Source organism: Rattus rattus, chromosome X, assembly GCF_011064425.1.
Source record: "Rattus rattus isolate New Zealand chromosome X, Rrattus_CSIRO_v1, whole genome shotgun sequence".
Taxonomy (NCBI): domain Eukaryota; kingdom Metazoa; phylum Chordata; class Mammalia; order Rodentia; family Muridae; genus Rattus; species Rattus rattus.
In genome coordinates, this window is record NC_046172.1 from 42,138,823 (window position 1) to 42,160,844 (window position 22,022).

General features: G+C 35.9%; 1 protein-coding gene across 1 annotated transcript in view; it reads right to left on the reverse strand.

Annotated features, from left to right (window-relative positions):
* The window catches only part of LOC116887851 (dystrophin-like), a 232,215-nt gene that overhangs the window by 16,660 nt on the left and 193,533 nt on the right, over nt 1-22,022 (reverse strand). The window lies entirely within an intron of this gene.

Below are 22,022 nucleotides of genomic sequence, written 5' to 3' on the forward strand. Positions count from 1 at the left end.
CATTCCCAGGGAGGCCTGCTAGTGCCAGGCACAAACAGAAGGAGGTAACTGGATGGGAGAGGGGGTGGGGGACTGAATAGGAGGGACTGGGTGTGGGGAAGACTTAATTGGATTAAGTGTGGAAAAGACTAAGAAGGATTAAGGTGAGAGAGAACATGGGATTGGTGAGGGGACATTTCAAGGGACTGAACTAGACACCACACAAGGAAACTCCCAAGAACTTATGAGGGTGAAGCGTAGTTAGCTAAGACTCCCCAGCAATAGGAAGATGGATCCTGAAAGGCCATCCAATGGAGGTATGGGGACACAAACTCACCCACAAAATCTTTAACCCACAATTTTTCCTGCGTACGAGAGGTTCAGGGATAAAGATGAAGCAGAATTTGAGGGAATGGCCAACCAATTACTGGCACAAATTGAGACCCAGGCCACAACAGCGCTTGACACCTTAATGACATTCTGCTATGCTAGACAGTTGTGCTAGCCTAACTGTCATCTCAGAGGCTTCACACAGAAGCTGATGGAAACAGATGCAGAGACACACAGCCAGACCTTAGGCAGATCTCTGAAAATCTTGTGGAAGAGTGGGAAGGATGGAAGGAGACAGGCATGTAAAGAACACCACAAGAAAACTTACAGAATCAACTAACTTGGGCTCATAGAGGCCCACAGAGACTGAACCAGAAAGCATGCATGGGATGGACCTAGGCCCCCTACACATATGTAACAGATGTGCGGGTTGTTCTTTATATGGAACCCATAACAAACGGAGCAGAGGCTGTCTGATTCTGTTACCTGACTTTGTATCCCTTTCCCATAGCTGGGCTGCCTTGCTTAGGCTCAATAGTAGACTAGTGCCTAGACCTACTGCAAGTTGATATGCCAATATGGGTTGATATCAATGGGATGACTGTCATTCTCTGAGGAAAATGGGACAGGAAAAAAAGAGAGGTGTGGTAAGAAGGAGGGACTGAGAGGAGAGGAGGGAGGTGAAGCTGCAATAGGGATGTAAATATATAAATTAATAAAAAAGCATTAAAGTGATTAAGGATAGGGTATTAGATTCCAAAAATCCCTGATCAATAGTAACTAAATGATATTCAACATTTTTGGCTAGGGACCAAGAAATGCTTTTTAAATCATGCCATTCTATGTCTTGATAAGTTTCCTAAAATTTATTTCTGATATTCTCTAAATGTTTCCTCAGAATATAGTAACATTCAAGTCAATTTAAAACAACCACCAGTTAACTATAAATTAGCTTCAAAATCAATCTGAAGACATGCTGTAAAAATATACATCTGCAGAGAGATGGTTTCCTCTTTTATGTACCCCCTCCCTTTTAAAAGTTATTAAGGAAGAGTCTGCTGCTATGGAAACACTCAATTTGGCACCATCTGTATTCAAAATTCAATTGCTGAAAACCTTCAGCCAATCTCCGGTTTTTAATTGGCAGACCTTCCCAGAATGCTTTACAAATCTCTCTCCTTTTTAAAGCCACACCATAAAGCATAGCACACATTGTAAAACATCATGAAGCAAAGTTCACCCCATTATCTTAAGATCACACTTGTAAAGCACCAAGAAATCAGGCTTTCTGATAATTACTTGGCATGTGCTTATGACCCAGTATTTGTTGCCAAATTATTATTTTTTGCAAAAACAGCATCTCTCTCTCTCTCTCTCTCTCTCTCTCTCTCTCTCTGTGTGTGTGTGTGTGTGTGTGTGTGTGTGTGTGTGTGTGTGTGTGTGTTTCCTTCCTTTTTTCTCTTTTCTTAAAAGTGACTTACATATTCCCAAGATGCTGAAAAGGAACCTTCATGCAAACCTTTATTGACATGTACGTTTCAAAATGCCAGACACTCAGAGGAAATGGTTAAAAATGCTTATTTCAGATGAGTCACACTGAGATCAGACATTGGAATATCTACCTGGTATTTAACTTATCGTTTCTGCATCCTATTTTCCCCATTCTTAAAGTATTTATCATTAGGATTGTAATGTTTGGGGCCAATATGCATTCATCAATACACTTCTAATGATATTTGATACCTTTCACTGAATATGTTATTGAATGATTTTCTGGAAAGTGGACTGTATACAACTAATATTTTGAAAATTCATCAAAGAGTTAAATACTTAATTCTTAATATTCTTAACTAAATAGATGAAATAGCTTCTTGGAGGAGGATAAATGATTTAAGTAAGAAAATGCCAAAAAATAAAAAATTGCACATCTATATGTCCAATCCTGGTATTTTCATAAGATTGAGGCATTGCATGCCATAAATGACCATTGCTCTAAGTTCTTGATAGTATCTAGCAACTTATCACATTATAATCGTTTCGTGTAAGCATACATTAAGATAATGGGTAGTGCACTCCCAGAGCTGTAAAATATAGCAAGTTTGCTCCACTATCGTTGCCATCTGACTTAGCAGTTAGGTTTATTTCATAATCCTTCATAATTCCAGCTATGTGACTTAGGTCACATGAGTTCTCAAACTCCCATAGCACTCACAAGGAATTTTTTTTTACTTTGTTGATTGTCTTAGTCAGGGTTTCTATTCCTGTACAAAATATCATGACCAAGAAGCAAGCTGGAGAGGAAAGGAAAGGGTTTATTCAGTTTACTTCCACATTGTTCATCAACAAAAGAAGGCAGGACAGAAACTCACACAGGGTAGGAACTTGGAGGCAGGAGCTGGTGGAGGGATGTTACTTACTGGCTTACTTTTCCTGGCTTGCTCAGCTTGCTTTCTTATAGAACCCAAGACTCCCAGCGCAGAGATGGCACCACCTACAATGGGCCCACCCATCATTGATCACTAATTGAGAAAATGCCTTACAGCTGGATCTCATGGAGGCATTTCCTCAAGGGAGGCTCCTTTCTCTGTGATAACTCCAGCTTGTGTCAAGTTGACATACAAAACCAGCCAATATATAGATTATTCTAATTTAATCAAGTACTCTATTTCAGCAACAATTGATTATAATATATTGGATTTGTTAATAATTTACTTTATTGTCGTTCTATGAATAGTGATGTGAACCTTTTTATAGATTTCTTTTTAAAAAATTCTAAAAATGCATAACTTTTTGAAAATTAGTAAGGATTTATGGCATATATATAAACTTTATTACCTTAATTTCTCCTTCTATCTTTGCTTAACTTTCCTGTTGTTTGGGTAATTTTTATGTCACGTTTTGGCCACCATAAACTAATACAAAGTCCTGCTATCATTTTAAGATATTAAAAGTGGGTTGTTTATTCTAAAACTTTAACACATGAAACTTAATTCATATGTAATCTTTCCCACAAATAGGAAAGAATGTGAGTAAGCATGTTCTTCACAATTTTGAGCAGTAGTAATGTATTGCAAGATCACATTCTTCACTCTGACTTCCCAGCCTTTGCCTTATTCCAGCTGCTTTTTTTTTTTTTTTTTTTTTTTTTTTTTGGCTTGTTGATGTTATACATGCAATACTTTTAATCAATTCTTTGAGAATTTTATACATGCATGTTACATGCCTCCTCTTCTTTACTCCTCTTAGACCCTCCACTACCTCTCTGTCCCTCTCAATTTTGTGTTCCTTTTAAATTTATTTATTTATTTTATGTCCCCAATTGTTGCCCCTTCCTTATCACCACACCTCACAGAACCACCTCACAGTTCCTTCCGCCATCCCGCCTTCCCCACTCATCTGAGAGGGCACCCATGCTAGTGCATCACATCTCACACAATGACAAAGCTTAGCTCTGCTGGGGAACAGGGTCCCTCTTTTAAATAAAGAAACTACTCACAACGTTTGTTTCTGAGATAATGTCTCATGCAGACCAGGCTGACTTTGAACATGCTATGTAGGTGAGGGTGATCTTAAGCTTCTCATTCTCTTGTCTTCCTCTCCCATGTGCTAGACTTGCAAGACTGCTCCACTACACCTAGTTTTCCTGTGGTGCTTGGGCAGAGCCCACTACCAACTGAATTGTATCCCCAAGGCCTTCTTTTCTTTTTGCATCTCAGTCATGAGGTAACTGTTTTTTCTCTGCCATGTCCTCCATCTTGCTTCAGTGCAGACACAGCCCCAGCTCCATTAGCTGCCAGTTTTACCCTAGGCACTTGAAATTTGAGTAGAAAGGAGAGTGAGAGAATAAAACTATCTTGATTTAACTTATTACTGTCATTGTTAAAATTTGACTGTGTTTCCAGGGTCCACCTGATGTTACCTACTACTTCGTACTAAAAGCTTGTTTCTCCCCAGCCCAATGATCCAGGTTCAGCTCTTCTTTGCCTTTGATATGTAATATAATTTGTGGACAATCAGCTCAAAGTAATCTAAACAAATTTTGTGCTCAGCACTGACCAATGTTTTAGGAAATTCATGGTGAAATAAAACAGACACAATTCCTGCCCAGATTAGATCAAATGTTTGTTGTTGCTGTACTTCAATTTCACTTTGTATCAAAGTTACTTTCAGTATACTCCTAAGTTCTGGATTGTAAACTTCTTTACAGTGTGAGTCACTTACACATGTTTTCTTTAGCTAAATTGTTATTATTGAATGGAATAATTAGAAGTGAATAAATGGATTAATATGTAGAAAGTTGAATGAATAAAAGAACAAACATTGTTTACATTTTCCTTAAATTGCACATGTATTATGTAAAATACTATGCTGATTTAACTTCCATACTTAATAAAAAACACATAAAGGTGATAACTATCGAGATTTTCTTGAGATAATATATAACTTTTACTAAGACAATTTGTATAATCTTAAGTACATACTGAATACTGATGAATAGACATCAGAATGAAAATTTCACTGTGCTTAGTGCATATTTTTTCACAGATCTAATTTATATATTCATGCAAATTGTTAAGAAAAGTTTATGACATATTTTAAGGGTGTTACATCATATCTGGGGAAATCAATAAGACTGTTTTATTACAATTTTATTAACTTGTATAAATTACATTGTTAAACCTCTGCAGACTTACACATATGTGCAAAACACCAACACTTGCAGAAGATCTGTTGATTTTAGAAGACTAGTTTGTACTCCGTTTGCATCTATGAACTTGAAAGTGAATCAAGAAATTTTGAGAGAGCATTTCATTATTTAGTACAGGCTGTCTTCATACTCACAATAGTGTTTCAACTTCTCTAGTGCTAGTATTACAGGCCTTCACCATTATGCCCAACTTTAAAAGATTTTACCCAATATTTAATTTTTTCTAGGTACTAGTCTTAATATATATGTTCTTTAAAGGAAAATGAGACATATACATATAATATATATATATATATATTATATGTTGTCTGCTACTTATAAGAGAGAGTTGGAACAATCACTGCTGTATGTATGGAACAATTATTTTTCCAATTCAATGTAATAATTTGTGAGCGCAATCCCATGCCATTTTTAATAGCATAGCATGCTATTTACTATAAAATATAATTTTAAATAAAATAACTGTCCTAATTGCTTTAGCACATAAAATAGGCTAAATTCTTTACTAACTTTTATTTCAAAAATTGACTAAAGATCTTAACAGAAAGTTCTCATAATAATAAATAAAACTGGGTAAAAAAAATCTTTTAAAATCTGGTCAATGAAGGAAGTGCAAATTAAAAATGACTTTGAGATTTCATATTACTTCACTCAGAACATCCAAGATCACAAAACAAAACTGACAACACTGCCTGGGTGTGGGGGAAGGGAACACTCATTCACTTTTGGTAGAATTGCAAACTGGTGCAGCCACTATGGAAAGCAGATCTACCATAGAACCCTTCACATAAGCCCAAAAGACTGAACATCTACCCACACAAATAACTTGATTGGCCATGTTTATTGATACCCTCTTCACAGTAAGTAGGAAGTGGAAACAACCCAAATGCCCTTCAATCAGTGAAGGCAAATGTAAATGCAGTATGTATACACAATCTCCTTGCGTTTTCTTTTTCAGCTATATAGAAAAGTGAAACCATGAAGTTTTTCAGGTAAATGAATGTAACTAGAAAATATACTGAGGTAAGCAAGGTAGAGAGAGAGAGAGAAAGAGAGAGAGAGAGAGAGAGAGAGAGAGAGAGAGAGAGACACCTTGGATTTGAATAAAGTAATTTTAAAAATATCTTCTTTGACTGGAAGAGCTTGAAGGAACAAAGGACCCATATGTAATAATACCAACAACCAGAGCTTCCAGGGGACTAAGCCACTACCTAAAAGACTATACATGACTGACCTTGGACTCTGGACCCATAGGTAGCAAATGAATATCCTAGTAAGAGCACCAGTGGAAGGGGAAGCCCTGGTCCCTAAGACTGAACCCCCAGGAACTAGACTGTTGGGGGAGGGGGCAATGGGGGGGGATGGGGAGGGGAACACCCATAAAGAAGGGGAGGCGGAGGGCTTAGGGGGGATGTTTGCCCAGAAACCGGGAAAGGGAATAACACTCGAAATGTATATAAGAAATACTCAAGTTAATAAAAAAAAAAAGAAAAAGTAAAAAAAAATCCTCTTTGTTTGTATTGCTCAACTCTATCAATTTTGGTTTAGAATGAAAAGTTGGTATTCTAAACAATAGATCTATAGTGTATAGTAGTATAGACCATCTACTCTATAGAACTGACTTTTAAATTACATTCTAAGTCTGACATTCATGATGCAGACACATTATAGTATGTCTATATTAAAACAATTCTAAAGTTGATCTATGGTGAATCATGCGAATTGTGACATTAAAATATTATATGCATTATTAGAAGCAGGTACACGCAAGGAAAGAAATGAAATCATTTATTGAAAACACATTACTATGAGTACAGTTAAAATAACTGTAGTGAATGTTTACAGATTTTCCTACCATTGATGTAAAATATTACAGTTCATTTGGTTGTTTTTGGTCTTAAAATATGTAAAACTCATGACCTACATAACCAATTGTAAAGCAATTGATTGTAATATTTTTTAGTGGCCACAGTGTCTTGACAATTGTTGTTAATTGTATGTGTTTTTTTTCCTAGAGCAGCGAAGTTACCTAACTGTGTGTGTGTGTGTGTGTGTGTGTGTGTGTGTGTGTGTGTGTGTGTGTGTGTCCTTTACATTTAAGATTGGGAAGACAAGGATTTATTCTTCAAATTTAAGAGTTTCCTGCCATTAAAATCAAAACATTTAAACTGAACTAAAGGCCATATTGAATGGTCTCACAAGTCATATTCTGCACAGATAACTTATATGAACATATTAGACTAATGTGCTATTCAATTCTGTCCTGTTAATAAAGACTTGCCAGTTCTGAAGTAGACTCTCAGGACTCAAAGGGAGGATGTGGATGACGTACTCTATAGTGAGGAGGAGGAACTTGTACTATCCACCTCTAGTGGAGGAACAGAACATCAAGAGGGATAGGGTTGCCATCCCACAGTCAGAAGCTGTGACTGAGAATTGTTCCTGTCTGAAGGAACTGCAAAAATGAAGAAGAGCAAGAAAGAAAAGAGGTACAGTGACAGGCCCAAATTGGGCTCAAGAGGACACCACAGGACCTGACACTGTTACTGATGCTGTGGTGTGCTTGCAGACAGGAGCCAAGCATGGCTGCCTTTCGAGAGACCTAGCAGGCCCCTGAAAGAGTCAGATGCTGATACTAGCACCCAACCAATGTACAGAAGCCAGAGACCCCTGTGGCTGAGTTAGGGAAAAGCTTGGAGAACTTGAGAAAGAGGGTGGCCTCATAAAAGACCAGCAGTCTCAACTCACCTGAACCACTGAGATCTCTCTGACACTGAGCCACCGACCGGGCAGCATACACCAGCTGATATGAGACCCCCAACACATATACAGCAGAGGACTGTCTGGTCTGGCCTCAGTGAGAGATGTACCTAACTCTTAAGAGACTTGATGCCCCCAGGGAGTAGGGAGGTCTGATGATGTGGGGGTGAGGGAGTGGGGACATCCTGTTGGAGACAGGGGCAGGAGGTATGGAATGGGAAACAGGGGGAGGCAGATTAGAGGGGGGGGGTGAAGACTGGAACAAAAAACAATCAAAAAATAAAATAAGTAAAATAAATATATAAATAAATAAGCTTTACAACAAAAAAGAAAGAAATGACTCCTTAATTTCTGATATTGAAAGTTCACCTGCCATTTCAAAGTCAGACTCTCCTTACTTTTTATTTTTTCTTTTTCTTAACAAAGGCATTTTATTAATCTCCTTATGATTTTTCTTCTTAGAAAAACTAAGAATTATGGACATGTTGGTGGTAACTCGAGGCCTACACTAGCAACCAAATTCCTGAGACTTTCCATTTAAACAGGAAGCATTTATGGCATGTGTGTTATTTTCAGAACATTCTGCTAGAATTGCAATCAATCAAAGGTGCTAACAGTTTGAAGTTTATGACTCAGTTAAGGACATAAGAACATTGTATAAAGTGACAAGCAATTCCTGGAATTCTTAGCCTGCTAGCATTGCTACTTAGCAACTGTGGCACTAAAGAACTAAGAAATGACCTTGGATTCCCCACTTTCTCATCTGTAACTAAAATTCCTCCATTTCTCATATAAGACTCTATTTCTCTATTTCTAGTAAGATTCCTCTACATTAGCTTCAAATCTTCCTAAAATGGTTTAAATGTGATGTTGTTTAAAGTGGTATATGACTTAGTTCTTCTGGGGATCATCAAGTTTTGAGCTAATACATTCCCAATTCATTTGATTTTAGTGGACATGAAGAATCAGAGCTTGATAATTTCTAAAATACATTAGTAATATCTTATGATTTATATATAAATATATCATTTTTAACCATGCACACGGTAATATTATATATCGAATAATTTGCCAAGTCAGAGAAAAGACTTAAACCAAATCTGTTTTTTGATTCAATTTTGCCAATGCTACAGCATTACTAATATGAAATTTTAAAAAGAAGCTGGAGACATGGCTCAGAGGTTAAGAGCACTGACTGCTCTTCCGGAGGTCCTGAGTTCAATTCCCAGCAACCACATAGTGGTTCACAAATATCCGTATTGAGATCTGATGCCTTCTTTTGGCCTGCAGGCATACATGCAAGCAGAAAGCTGTATGATGTATACATGAAATTTTTTAAAAAAGGTGTGTGTGTGTGTGTGTGTGTGTGAGAGAGAGAGAGAGAGAGAGAGAGAGAGAGGCAGACAGACAGACAGAGAGACAGAGAGACAGAGACAGAGACAGAGAGACAGACAGATATAGACAGGGAGGGGAGGTGATAACTCACTATGATGAACTACATATTATATTCTAACAGTGGAACTTTTGCTGAGCCGAGTTCATATACTTTGCAGTTACTTAAGATTGCTCCCTGCTGTGCACTCACCCTGTTTGTTTAACCTGCCTTTAAGAGAACAATGGTAACAGCCATCATTACTTGCCTTGTATTTCCCATATAATCAACTTTTACAAAATCAAGTAATAAGTAGTTGTAATCTTTTTTTTTTTTTTTTTTCGGAGCTGAGGACCGAACCCAGGGCCTTGTGCTTGCTAGGCAAGCGCTCTACCACTGAGCTAAATCCCCAACCCCAAGTAGTTGTAATCTTAATTTATATTTTTTCCATTCCTTTGACTCAGCAAACATTGTATGTGTATTCATGATATTAATGTGCTGAAAATAGCAAATACAATGAAATGCAACATTATAAAATGATTACCCATCATAAATATTGGACATAGTATAGGTATACTGCTTGATAGCATTTGCTTGTTTGTTTTCTGGGTCAATTGGAGCCAGCACTATAACCGTATGTAGTGAATCTCTGTTCAAAGTTTCAATAAAGTAACCCATTCCTTCTTCATGTTATGCTTCAGCCATTCAGTAACAGAAAGAGAAAAGTCCTCTGTTAGGAGACATACAGAGAGATAGGAACAGACAGATATACAAGACAAAATTCAGGTAGGCACAGATGCAGGCTCATCCAACAAAGAGACAGAGACAGTGATGATGGAAGATACAGGGAGACAGAAGCAGAGAATTCAAATCTGGGCTTCCTCTTAAATAAATTATGCCAAATGGAAGCTTTTTAATTTCCTTTATTTAATGCGGCAGCTACATATTAATGATGATTATGAGTTTATTATTAATGTGTTGAAACCAATGCAGAAAGAGAATTATACAATATAAGTCTAGATTTACTGTTCTTCATTAGTCTCGTGAGTAAAATGCTTAGATGTGAGTCAATTAGATGAGTCAAACTAACATACATGTAAACAATTTTGTGAATCTGAACCCTTTTGTTAACATTAATTTCATCTGTCTTATGTGTTTTGCATCATTAGTTTATTTGGGTATGAAATTATTTTCGTTTCCTTAACTATTGCATTTATTGTATATATAAAATATTAAAAATATTATTGCTTGACTTAATATCTTTGTTCATTATGTATTTTAAAAGTGAATGAGAACCTTTGTTTAAGTAAATATATTCCTTTAAAATTAAACATAATATAAAAGTAAACAAATATTTACAAGCCCTTTAGAGTATTAATTAGAAGTATATAATTTCATACAAAATTGTTATTTCATGTTATATATTCAATTAAAATATTACCTGAATCAATTAGATTTGTTAATTTAAATTTAAAGAATATTTAAGTGTTTTATACCAAATGTCAGATTTAAAAAATGAGACAAGAAATGTTATTTCATATCAGATATTTGACATATAGTCATTAGAAATTATAGAATGATTATAAACATATTTGTTAAAACATATTTGTTTCAATTTTACATTTTATTATTTATTTATTTATTTATTTATTTATTTATTTATTTATTTATTTATTTATTTATTGTGTATGTGAGTATGAAGGTTAGAATACACCTTAAAGTAGTTGGTTCTCTCCTTCTACCATGTTAGTCCTGAGGAACAAATTGAGGTAATCCAGCTGCTTTTTCCAGCTGAGACATCTCACCAGCCCTGTATATGGTTTCATAGATAAATGTTCATATATATATATATATATATATATATATATATATATATAACTTTTAAATTAATCTGAAACTTGCTAGAACATAAAATACAATTTCTATTATTCAATGTATATTAGGGGTATCTTATTAACTACATACTATTAAAAAAAGAATCATGAGGTTTATATAGAAAAAGTGCATGGCATTACGGAACTTAAATTGCTAAATTTTATCCAGTTGTTTAGTCAAGCCTCAGTCTAGACTTGTGAAGGTGTGTTTACGTGTGATTTTAATCAAAATATTTTTGTAAAGCAGATTATCTTACATAGTGGGGATAAACATAATCCCATTAACTGAAGGTCTTAAGAGAAAAGATTCAAGTGATCAGAAGTGAAAGGAATTCTACATCTTGATTTTCTTTAGATTCCAGCATCAACTCTTCTCATGTCTTTGTCCTGCTAGCTTGTCCCACATACACTGAACTTGTCTGTTCTTACAATTCTGTAAATCAATACTTTAAAATGTATTCTTTCTTTCCCTCCCGCCATCTCTCCATCTCCCTCTCCCTACACACACACACACACACACACACACACTCATTGTATCAGTTCTCTTTCTCTAGTATAATATACTATAACTAGTGAATTAACACTGAATTAAAAGGGTGGAGAAATGTCTCTGCAGTGAATAACATTTTTTTTCCATATGACTAGATTTTGGTACCCAGAACCCACATGGTAGTTCACAACTGCCTGTAACACTAGCCATAGGTAATCTGACTCCTGAGATCTGCTTGCACTAGAATGCATGTGCATGTAACCATTAACAAAGAAACATGCATACAAATTAATATTAAAATCTTTGAAAAGTAGCACTGAAAAAAATGTAACTCTGACTCCTCCTACTGTTACTACTAAATAGGAATAAAGAGACATTTTTAAAGAAGTAAACAAGTGTTGTCAGTGAGGAGGGGACAGAAACATTGCTTCACACTGTCATTTCCAGCAGCATAGAAAGTTCATTTAATCTTTTATATTCACTACCTCAGCCAAACAAGGATTTACATATGTATTATTACCTCTCTTTCTGGTCATAATATACCCTGACACATATACTTTTACTGATATGTTATCCCACTATAGGCACAGAATAACGGGGCTGATGAATGTGAACCATATTGTTGGGTTAAGGGGTATGAACTTTCAATAATTTATAATATTAAAGATGTTGTCTCTTTTCCACTGTGTTTTCCCAGCTTCTTTCATCCAAACAAAAGAAAAGAAAAGAAAACAGAACAAAACAAAACAAAAAACCCAGGTGTTGATATGTGTCTGTATTTATGTCTGTGTCTTCAGTGAGATTACATTAATCAGCATACTGGGTATCAACACACAGTATGACTGCCTGTAATAAAGTCGAAATAGGACCTCAATATAAAATGAGTTATACTGAAAAGGAAAGAAGAAAACATGGGGAATAGCCCTAAATTCATTGTTATATGAAATGACTTTCTGGACAGAACATTATTAGCACAAGCACTAAGATCAACAATTAATAAGTGGGACTATATGAAACTGAAAAACATCGGCACAGCAAAGAGCCACCATCGTTCAGTCAAAGAGGCAGCCTCTAGAAAAGGAAAAGATTTGCATTAACTATAAATTCAACAGAGGGCTAATATAAAAATATATAGATAAGAACTCAAAACATGCAAGATCAAGAAAACAAACCAATTAAAATGGATCACATATGTAAACAGAAAAATGTCCAAATAGGGTATACAAATGACTGTAGAACACAGAAATTATTAATATCCTCGGTTGTTGGTGAAATGCAAATCAAAACAACTTTGTTATTTCACCTTATACTTGTCAGAATGGCTAAGATCAATAAAACAAAGGACAGCCTGTGGTCTTGAGAAAGCAGGACACTCACCCATTCTTGGTAGGACTGAAAACTTATACAACCACCATGGAAATCAGTGTTGCAGTTCCTCAGGAAGGTGTTACTCGATTTACCTCAAGACATACCTATACCACTCTCACACATACACCTAAAGGATGCTTTATCCTACCACAGTGATACTTGTTCAGCCAGATTCATTACTGCTCTATTCATAATAGCCGAAAAAATTGAAACAACCTAGATAACCCTCAACAGATGAATGGATAAATAAAATGTGGCATATTTACAAAATGGAACATTAACATAGCTGTCAACAATAATGAAATCATGAAAATTGCAAGTAAATGGGTGAAACTAGAAAAAATAAATAATCCTGAGTGATGTCATCCATCTCCTGAAAGACAAATATATGGCTTTGCTTATATGTGGATATTATCTGTTAATTCCATAATAAGAAAGGTATAATCCATAGAGCCACAGAGGATAAGGTACTAGGGGGTATGGTTAGCTCTTCTTAAGAATGAGAAATAGAATGGATAATTATGAACGAATGGGGGACTACAGTACAAAGATCAAGTGAGAGGGATAGAAGAGCAAGGGAGGGATTACAAAGCAAGACAACTAAAACTGAGAATCATATGAGTAGTGATATGGATACCTATTATAGCAGAAGTGTCTAAAATATGTACATAAGCTCTTAGGTACTTATTTGTTGTCTACAGAGAAACAGAAATGGGGTGGATCCTGATGGGAAGGGAGAAGTAATAGAACTCATAAAAATAAAGGGAGTGGAAACTCTAATCAGGATATAGTGTACGAAAATCTGTTTTCAATAAAAAATAAAGAAGGCAACTATAGAGTAATAAATGGAAACATCATTAAAATTTATGGTATTTATATATAATTTATTTTGTATATAGATGTCTATTGTGTTTACATTCTTAAAATAAAGTTGTTTTTACTGTATACTTATTTTTACTTCTGTAAAATATGTAACTACATACATATAAAGTGAAGGGCAAAGGGACCGTTAGACCAATCTTCTCTATATTTCCTCTTCTCTTGATACCTTGTCACTGTGCAAGCTATCTATTCCTGGTAATTTCCAAATTATGCCACTGCCACTATTCTCTTATGATCTGTATCACACAGACACTTCTGTCTCTACAAATTTAACAATTACACCATTGTTATCACAGCTTTCATCAATTCTCCCATCACCCCTTTCTTAAATTATCTAGTCTCTTCAATATCCTGATTTTTAAAGTCATACTCATGACTAAATAAATATAACTATTCCTTAGAAGCCTTTCAGAAACCCCCTCCCTCAGAGCACAAAGCCACTCTCCTTTCTGCCTCTCAGTCTGTAATGATGGTCTACTTAGGTACTTATCAGAGACTACCTTGTCAGAATGTGATTGTTCAAGTACCTACATTTGATCACAAACTCTGTTAAGGAAAAGGCAGAAGCTTCTTTCTTTCTCGATTTCCTCTATAACCTCTGATATTAACTGTCACCAAGTAAACTCGTATGCTTCTTTCACTGAACTGAACTCTTTTGTTGCCAGCAGGTGCTAGATGTCAAAAGAAGGAAATTTATATGGCTGACCACACTACTTCTAAAATAAGCTACCATCTAATAGACAATAGCTGAGAAGAACATATTAGTTGGCATTCCGTTAGCAATAGAGATTTCATAAAAATGTATATAAAACAAGATAGATTTTTTATTTTGCCATGGAGTTTTTCTTATGCATTTGTTTATGGTAAATGAATGATAGGTTGAGAAAAATAGCTATAAAAAACTGTCAGTTAATTCAAAACCTCCTGGGAGTATTTTTAATCTTCTTTTCATTGAATATTCTCCCATCTGTAGCTCTCTGGATGAGGTCTTTAAGCAGTGCAATATGAATTCCTTCTCTTAAAATGTATATGATGCAACCAAATTTCTCAGAGAATTCAGGACTGATATAAAACTACTCTTTCTTTAGACTAACATACTGTTTCAGTGGTCCTTCTGGTTTGGTTGATAAAAATTAAAGACTTTACACTCTTTTTCCCAAATCCCCTTCAGTTACCATTCTATAACAAGTTTCTCTTACCATGACAGCTCATGACATTTTTGAGTATCTAGGATGTGCCATATATTCATATTACAAAAGGAACAACTTACCACTCATTGTCACCAACTAGCTCTTTAGTTATAATAATTATTATTAATATTCATCCACACCTTTTCAACAGTATAAAAATATAAGCATAGTTATGGAAAAGAGAAAGAGTTGGTTTTCCAAGTCTTGAGGATGATCTCTCATTAACCTATATCATGTATGTGGCTTAGAGATTCTGTCTGATCAAGAGTACAAGACAAAGACCATACTGACATACTGAGTGTCTCAACTGTCAAGGATGTTCTAGCCAATATTACCACCTAATTGCAAATACCTGTTTCACAAGTACATCCCTTTTCTGGATATGATGAACATGAATCTGACTAGTATTATGAATTACAACTAGTAGTGTAGCATAAGAGTGTTTTCTAGCTAGGGCATGGCTGGGTCTGCAGAACAGACAGGAAGCTCACAGTCCTGTATTCTATATTTTTGCGTGCAAATTGGTGAGGTAAAATAGAATTTGTCTCTTTTATTCATAGAACAAATATAAGCATGACTGCATTGAGTTGCATAAAGGACAATATGCCAATCATCTGAAGTACCTACAGCACCCTATCATCATCTAGTGTAAGAATCTGACTGATTCCATTGATGTAATGCTTGTCAATCAGAAAACAGCATGAATAAGGTAGAAACAATTGTACTTCCATGTTACTCTCAAGTTATCAGAGGTTGTAGGCCTCCATACCAGGGGTTTTCCATGGTGATTTCTGGTCTGGCTAGGTTTGTGGGTTCATGAAAAGGGAAGGGAACTTGGGTAGGTGTTGTTCAGCCTCCATTCAACAGGGGGCTGGCTAGCTGGAAGCGGTACAGAGGGGCTTCTGGCAGAGAGACCTCTTCCCCAAGCAGTGGTGCTACAGCTCTCATGACAGAAGCTCTCTAAGATAAAAAAAAAAAAGAAACCTCAGGTGACAGTAGATGATGGCAAGGACATGGAGAAAGAGGAACACTCCTCCATTGTTGGTGAGATTACAAGCTGGTACAACTACTCTGGAAATCAGTGTGGAGGTTCCTCAGAATATTGGACATAGTAGTACCTGAAGACCCATCTATACCACCCTGCAACATACATGCAAAAGATGTCTAACATATAACAAGGACATAATGTCTACTATGTTCTTTAGCAGCCTTATTTATATAGCCAGAAGTTAGAAAGAACCCAGACATCCCTTAACAGAGGAATGGATACAGAAAATGTGGTGCATTTACACAATGGAGTACTACTCAGCTATCAAAAACAATGACTTCATGAAATTCTTAGGCAAATGGATGAATCTCTAAAATATCATCCTGAGTGAGGTAACTCAGTCCCAAAAGAACACACATGGTATGTGCTCACTTATCAGTGGTTATTAGACAAAGAGCTTGGAATTCCCATGATAAAACTCATGGACCACATGAAGCTCAAGAGGAAGGATACCAAAGAGTTGATGCTTCAGTCCTACTTAGAAAGGAAACAAAATAATCAAGGGAAGTAGAGGGTGGGAGGGACTTTAGAGGAAGAGAGGAGGGGGAGGGGAAAAAGAGGGGCAGAATCAAGTATGGGAGGAGATGGAGATGTACAGATGATCAGGAAATTGAACAGAGTTGTGTAGCAATCAGGGATGGGGAACTGGGTGTAGCTACCAGAAAGTCCCAGATGCCAGGAAAGCAGGAGTCTCCCAGGACCCCACAGGGATGACATTAGCTGAAACACCCCACTAAGGGGAGGGAGAACTTGTCAAGATCATATCCAGAGGTTGGGTAAGCCCCCCCACCTCGCCCCCCAGTTGAGGGATGGGGCCACCTATCCATCTCCTCAATTTTAACCCAGAGTTGTTCCTGTGTAAAGGAAATACAGGTACAAAGTACAGAGCAGAGGCTGAAAGAAGGGACACCCAGAGTCTGCCTCACCTGGGGATCCATCCTACATTCAGACAACAAACCTAGAAACTGTTGCAGATGTCAAGAAGTGCTTGCTGACAGGAGACTGACACAGCTGTCTCCTGAGAGGCTCTGCCAGATCCTGACCAATATAGATGCAGATGCTTGAAGCCAACCATCCAACTGGTCACAGGGACCTGAATGGAGGAGTTAGGAGAAGGTCTGATGGAGCATCAGTAGGAGGGGAGGCCCTTGGTCCTGTGAAGGCTTGATGCCCCAGTGTAGAGGAATGCTAGGGAGGTGAGATGGGAATTGGAAGGTGGGTGAGGGAGCACCCTCATAGAAGCAGGGTAAGGGGGGATGGGATTGGGGGTTTGTAGAGAGGAAACCAAAAAAGGCGATAACATTTGAAATATAAATAAATAAAGCATCCAATTTAAAAAAATATATAAAGAGAAAAAGACCATACTTTGATACTCAAATATTATTGAATGTGTGGTCTTGGATGAAGAGTCATAAATTTACTCTTAGAGAAAACTGATATTTCCTCTTCTAGTGGCTAACAATTGCCAATAGCTTCATGGATAAGGGTTGATTGTATATTCAATTCTCCTAGTCTGGCATAGGCTTACAATAGTTTTGTACATAGTGTCCAAACTGATACAAACAAGCAGTATGTGAAGCTGCTCTTCTGTGACCTAAAGATACTATTTCCTTGTAATTATTTACCACTGTCTTTCCACTCCATCTTCCAAAATGGACTCTGAGATTTGGGTGGGGAGAAAGAGGGAGAATATGTGTTTTGCTTAGGGCTAAGCATTCTATAGTCTTTTCTCCTCTGAACCTAGGTCAATTGTGGCATGTTAATTGCCATCTACTACAAATACATGCTTCTCAGGTGGGACTTAAAGATGTACAACTGATCTACGGGATATAATGATTAGTCATTAGGAGCTGGTTTAATATTATGCCCATTTAGCAGCATAATAGTATTAGGCTCTCCAATGAGACCTCTGGACTGAATAACTATAGGTACTTAGCTTGATCATAGTTCCAGGTGTAGGTACTTAGCTTGCTCTCATCTGTTAGAGCAAGTCTTAAACCTAATCAGAACGTTGTTGGTTACTTCCAATATGTATATACCACTATACTATCACTAGGCATGTCTTGCCAGGTCAGTAATTATTGTAGTTCAATAATTGCAGCTGTGTAAGACTAGGGATTACTTTTCACCTCTGGTAGAATACATAGCACCCACCTTTTGACCCTGAAAACTGAGACAGTAAAGATGAAGGTCCATACTAGCTTGATTTCTCCATGTTCTTTGATTGAAATATATGATGCCTTCAGCAGCAAGGTCTTATAGATAACAGAGGTTCACACAACTTTGATTTGCCTCAGCCAATGCCTGGGGGAACCATTGCTTTGGAAAGTAAGTCTGCAGGACTAGGTCACAACCATAATGCTATTACTAGGATTCACTACTACTCTGCAATTCTACAACACATGTAAGTGACAATTGTCTAATTAGATATGCAATTACTTATAGGATAAAAATGTAAACAGAAGCAGCAAAAGGTCACCTTCAGCTCATTGTAACTTGAGTACTAATGCTTAAATCCCTCAAATATATAATCCTACCTATTCTTTGACTAACCAGACTTTCCTTTTGAAAAATATTTTTACTGTTGAACAATTTCATACACACAGCTAATGTATTTTAATCATATTTGCCCCCACTGTTATGTTATACCATTTCTACTCACACTGCATACCCAACTTATTCCCCCAAATCCCCTTTCCTACCTTCATGACTTTTGTGATTCACTGAGTTTAATTAGGTTTTCTTGTATGAACTCTAAGTGTGGGGTTACTTACTTGGAGACTGTGCAACTTACTATTTAATTAGGTTTTCTTGTGTGAATGTAAGTGTGGATTTATTTACTTGTAGACTTGTACAACTTACCAGTCACTATATCACTGAAGAAAATGACTTCCTTCTACCAACTACAATTTAGTGCTCATAATTTCTCATGGAGGATAGGGTCTGGTAAGTTTCTTTCCCATTGTGATGGGGGTATTGGTTGATTTAAACTTGTACTAGCCTATAGGTAACCACAATTGATATATAACCAGCATTTTTAGGTTTATCTCTCAAAGGCCTTAATATTATATAGAGGCATTGGTTTGATTTCTAGTTCCTTACCAAGAAATTAGTGGATCTTTCTTAAACTTCATTTTCTATCTCTAAAATGTGAGTAATAATGAAACCTATTTCATTTATAGGGAATATTGAAATGAAAGAAGTTCCATGGATTTCCTTATATACCCAGATAAAATTTTCTTTACGAATCTATTTTTTTCTACATAACCTTTTTCATGGTTTCCAAGCAGTCTTCCCTGTTCCGTGTTTTGAATTGCTGCTATTTTGGTGGTGAGATAAACAAACAGCTACTAAAAGTTCATTAAATTCTCTCTAAATGTGTATTCAAATAATCCAAACAGGTTCTAATGAAATAGCACTAGCTAACACTCACTGAGGTTTTATCCGGGTTCTGCTCTAAACATTCCAAATGCTCTCCCACATAGTTCTCCAAAACCTTAAGGCTGATATAAGTAATTCTATTTTATAGAAAAGGAAACGAAGTCCGAAGTTTATAAAGGCTAGTTTTTTTTATTGGAGGTCACAAGGCTAAACGGCCAATCCAGGTAGCTGGCTGTCAAAAAATTGTATGTGGTTTTGTTATATGGCTTCAGAATGGTTGGAATTATGGAAGAAAAAGGTACAAAAGCAAGGCCCTCAAACACAAATGATAGAGGACTCATGTTGGACAGAATTATTTGAGAAACGAACTGAATAATAAAAATAAAGCAGATCCTCTTTCCATATCCTCTGCACTGCTATGCAAGGTATTATGGTATTATGCTTTGCAATATTAATGGGCATGAACAGGAGTTTTGCATAATTCAGATACCTCTAGGGAGGCAACTTCAAATCATTCTTATTTTATGTGCTTTTGGTCCCTTGACCCAGTCCTTTCGAAGAAGAAAATGACCACAAAGTGTTGACAAATTCAGCAGTGAAAGAACTGGAGAAAACTAAGCAATCTGAACACCAGAAAGCAGCATGTGTCATGTCTCATCTGAAGTCACTGAGAAGGAATTCACTCTAGTATTTATAGTACTTATAGTAAGATACGAGTATGACCAATATGATTAAGTGGAAATGATAGATATCAAGAAAATTGTTTTATATAATAAATTATATAGCTATTTTGTAGACCTAATTATTTCAGGTCTATTAGTACTAGTGAGAAAAATGTCTATTCAATGGGTTTGCTCATGATACAATAACCACAAAAATATTTTTTCCAAACTGTTCAAAGATATGAGCTCAGATTTACCAAATAGTGAAATGTTTCAACAGAGTATCACACATGTATTAGATGTTTTTTTCTTAAATATTTTTTAAATCCATACACAATAAAAAAGGAAGATCAAAACCACTAATGGGCAAATGCAAATTTATGAACAAATATTTTTCCACTGTATCCTTGAAATCCAAATTTATATGAAGAACAATTATATTTTAACATTAATAGGGCTTTAGGGCTATTGAATTTTCATCCTATTTCATAAATTTCATCCTATTTCATAAATTAGAATATGGCAGGACTACAAATAACATTGTTTAGACAAACACATTGTGTAAAAATTATCCTGGTAGCAGCATTGGGCACTTTATGGATGCTCAGATTCCAGCTTATGCTTTAGTAACCAACATGACATGTTTCAACAGAATATATAAATTAGAATTTGTTCCCCTGTGATACTTACGAAGATCTTACTCTTAAAAGACAAAAGCTTAGAAAAATGGAATTATTCAAACCACTGAAAATAAGCAGAGAAATACAAACTCACCCCCCAGTTACTCAGTTGTAATCTATATCATGAAAAAGGTAAAGACAATAGGGAAAACAGGATTACAGGGGATAATAGAAAATCTCCATCTGATGTTGTTCAGATATTGTAAAATGTATTAATTCTACTTTTCTCTTAGGGAAAAGAAGTTATCTCTCATTAACCAAATAAAAATGACTAAGAGTCTGCTCATATTTGCATAAATATCTTTACCAAATTTTCATATCTTTTTCAGTCAAGAGACAGCTCAATTACATATATAATGAAAATTCAGTATCTTACTGAGTCACTCACTAAAATTGACTTTTTTGAACTGGCATATTGCAACCTGGTAGGAAACTGTCAGCTTCTACACTGGGAAAGGAAAGTTCAGATACATCAACTGAACAGCCAGTAAATAATACAATATTCTTGGCATGTTGGATATATAAATGATATTCTGAAATATATTGAGAACAACAGAACCTAATTTTTATTCTGTTTTTCAAAATCGGTAGTGGAAGATACATTGCCCAGTTTCTTTACAAATCTGTTCATCTTCTTCCTGGCCTTAATACTGATACTGTTTTCATACTATCTTTGTGGTGATGGGCTCATGTCACATGTCACAACGAACAGAATATAAAAATCAATGCATACTAATTTAGGCTTGACTCACGACAAATTTTCATGAGCAATACTCATCCCATAGCCACCTATTAAATACCCAAAATATTATGCATACAAAAATATGAAAGAAATTTGGTTCTCAGGTAATTTTATAGAGTCCATTTTGGGACTGTAACAGAATAAAAGGTAAACTTCTAGTAGAGAAAGCCAGCAAGATATGGGAACTTACTAGTCAAAATGGTTAATGTTCATCATGTAGAACATTACTTTACATACAAATTTATAGTTTGAACAACAACTGGAGTTTAGATTTCACAACTGTGAACAGGCTATTTTAAAGAATACCAGTACAAATGAAAGAGACAGTATGTCTAAGAAATGAATCAAGAAATATGTAATCACAGCACATAAATATATGAAATTCTTGGGATCACATTAAAAACAGAAAGAAAAAAAGATTTAGATAAAGTAGTAAAAGAAACAAGCCATCTAGCTAGAAAGAGACTGTGCTTGGAAAGCCTGAACAATTTGACTAACTTGGAAACCAATTATATATAGCAAAAAGATACTATGAGGCATAAGGTGTCATTGTGAA